This window comes from Heterocephalus glaber, unplaced genomic scaffold, assembly GCF_053883595.1.
Source record: "Heterocephalus glaber isolate CG9 unplaced genomic scaffold, H.glaber_assembly_v1.0 deba00001687, whole genome shotgun sequence".
Taxonomy (NCBI): domain Eukaryota; kingdom Metazoa; phylum Chordata; class Mammalia; order Rodentia; family Bathyergidae; genus Heterocephalus; species Heterocephalus glaber.
The window spans coordinates 21,245,551-21,248,470 of NW_028258412.1; the positions used below are offsets into that span (position 1 = coordinate 21,245,551).

At 47.3% G+C, this 2,920-nt stretch overlaps 1 pseudogene; it reads left to right on the top strand.

Moving 5' to 3' along the window:
• The first annotated feature begins 690 nt into the window (after positions 1-690).
• LOC101696348 (flap endonuclease 1-like) lies at positions 691-2,034 on the top strand (annotated as a pseudogene).
• Positions 2,035-2,920: the final 886 nt, after the last annotated feature.

Here is a 2,920-nt window from a genome sequence, read left to right on the forward strand (position 1 = left end):
GTGGAGGATATTGTGTAATGGCAATCTCCAACTAACTGCCATGCACAGTATATAACATAACATCATATTGGGTAAAAGTAAGTTATAACACTGTGCTAATGTGAAGTTTAAATATATATTATTAGAACTCAATATTAACAGGAACAAAATGAACTTTGGAGGCCAGGCATGGTGGTGAACACCTATAATCCCGTTACTTAGGAGGCTGAGGGTTCGAGGCCAGCCTAGACTACATAGCAAAACCCTGTCTAAAAAAGGGGGGGGGCCTGGATTTGATCCCCTGGAGCGTAAAACAAAGAAACAAATCCATGATTATGACAAAGACTTCTCTTGAAAGTCAAAAGACAAAAAGCTCCATCCTGGAACCAACAAACAGAGTTGCAGCTGCCTGGTTAGGAAGTGCGATCTCCACTTTGCCTGTCCCCTTTCCTGTGGTCCTAATGTGCTGAGTGCTAATACTGTACCAGTTGCCATTTACCAAGATGCTCACGCATAAGTTTTTCAGAGCAGATATATTTGTATTTCTTTGCAAATCTCCCTTCCTTCCCTCCCTCCCTCCCTCCTTCCTTCCTTACTTTTCTCTCTCTCTCTCTCTCTCTCTCTCTCTCTCTCTCTCTCTCTCTCTCTCTCTCTCTCTCTCTCTCTCTCTCTCTCTCCTTTCTTTCTGCAGTACCTGGGATTGAACTCAAGACCTTGCGCCCATCAGGCGGGCACAGCACCCCTGAGCTACATCTGAGGCCCTTGCAAATGTTTAATCAAATGACAGGGCGGCTAGAGTGAGCTGCGGGCGGGCTCAGAGGAGCGGGGCCTGGGACTGACTACTTTGGCGCTACCCAACCAGCGCTGGCGATGGAAGCTTGACAATGGGAATTCAAGGCCTGACCACACTGATGGCTGATGTGGCCCACAGTGCTATCTGGGAGAATGACATCAAGAGCTACTTTGGCTGCACGGTGGCCATCGACGCCTCCATGAGCATCTACCAGTTCCTGATTGCCGTCTGTTGGGGGGGAGAAGCGCTGCAGAACGAGGAGGGCGAGACCACCAGCCTGATGGGCATGTTCTGCCGCACCATCTGCAGGATGGACAAAGGCATCCAGCCCGTGTATGTCTTCGATGGCAAACTGCAGCAGCTCCGGAGCGGCGGCTGAGGCAGAGAAGCAGCGGCAGCAGGCCCAGGCTGCAGGGACAGAGGAAGAAGTGGAAAAGTTCACCAAGAGGCTGAAGGCCATGAAGCAGCACAATAACAGCACAAACATCTGCTGAGCCTCATGGGCATCGCGTGCCTCAATGCTTCAGTGAGGCGGAGGCCAGCTGCGCTGCCCTGGTGAAGGCTGGCGTGGCTGCTCTTCCTGGAGCCCGAGGTGCTGGACCCCAGTCTGTGGGGCTGAAGTGGAGCCCAACGAGGAGCCGGCCAAGCTCCTGTGCAGAGAGAAGCAGTTCTCCGAGGAGCAGATCCACAGCACGCGGCAAGCGCAAGGAGCCAAAGCCCAAGGGGTCCACGAAGAAGAAGGCGAAGTCAGGGGCAGCGGGGAAGTTTAAAAAGGGGAAGCAAACCTGCCGTGCCCCTTGTCCCCAGAGCGCCTACCTCTGGTCCTCTCAGAAACCTAAGCTAGTGGTGTTGTGGCAGGAAGGTCGCAGAGCTGCTGTTTCCTCTTATTGTTGGCAACAAGGGTTTGACCACTGGATGTATCTTGGGGTGGGTGGAAACTTGAACTTGCTATGTGATGCGTTAAGGCGTTATTCAGAGGAGTAAGTTGGCGAGCTCTTGCAGCCTTTCTAGGCAGTTGACAGAGTTGAGACTTTGGGATCAGACACTGGTTTCTTAGGCTGTTTTTTTTTTTGTTTTTTTTTTAAAGATATGAAGGGAAAAACAATCATTAAAGTGGTGAAAGTATCCTGAAAATAAACAATCAAGTGAAACAAAATATAAACCAAGATGTAATTCTTCAAGAAAAGAGTGACAGGCCATATGGGAGGGCAGTGACAGTGGAAAATATTGTTTAATTGAAACCCCGAAGCAGCTTTAATCAATTACCTACTTGGCCCTTGTATGCATTTCAGTTTTCGATCCAATAGTTTTTTTGTTTTGTTTTGAGACAGGGTCTCACTATGTAGTTCTGGCTGGTCTTGAATTCACTATGTCGCGAACACGTGATGATCCTCCTGCCTCAGCCTCTTGAGTGCTGGGATTGTAGGCATGTGCCCAAGGAATTTGAAATCAGAACGTCTTATCCTAAGTGGACTATTCACTCCCTGAGCCCCAAATGCAAGCAAATAGCTTCAGTTTCTTCATCTGTGATAAGGGAATGGGAATTTCAACTTTATAGGTTGGTTTGTGAGCATCCCGTGCAGTAATTAGCGTTAACATTTTGAAATATTAACTGTGAGACAAATGCTGGTTCATTCAGGCACCACCTCATTTTAAAATTTATACTTTATTCACACTGATCTAGGGAGTTATTTCACAGGGTAAAATATGCCCGTTGTACCAAGGAAGGTATTCAAGGTGAAATACCTGAATCTGACAGGAACACAAAATACCTGAGGGGGTGTGGCGCCTTCAGTTTACTACGCATGCGCAGATATGAAAGCTGTTAGGCCTGCCCTCGGCGCCTGATTAAAATATTTAATTTAGACTGTCAAAAGTCTCTCATACCTTACTATATTTACTTTTCCTTTTATTATAAATGCTCGTACATTATTAATTTCTGAGACAGACTAAAGCATGTATTCCTATTGAGGTGCCTTTTGTCCCATTGTAAACCCTAAATAAAATTTGCAGTTTAGGATGATGACGTAATTTCTCTGTAAAAACAACAAATTAACCCACCTCACAGGGCCGTGGGACTGTGGGCGACATTTTAAATTCAGGCACTTCAGTAGTTACCTGTTTTCTTGGGGGCGGTGCCACGTATGG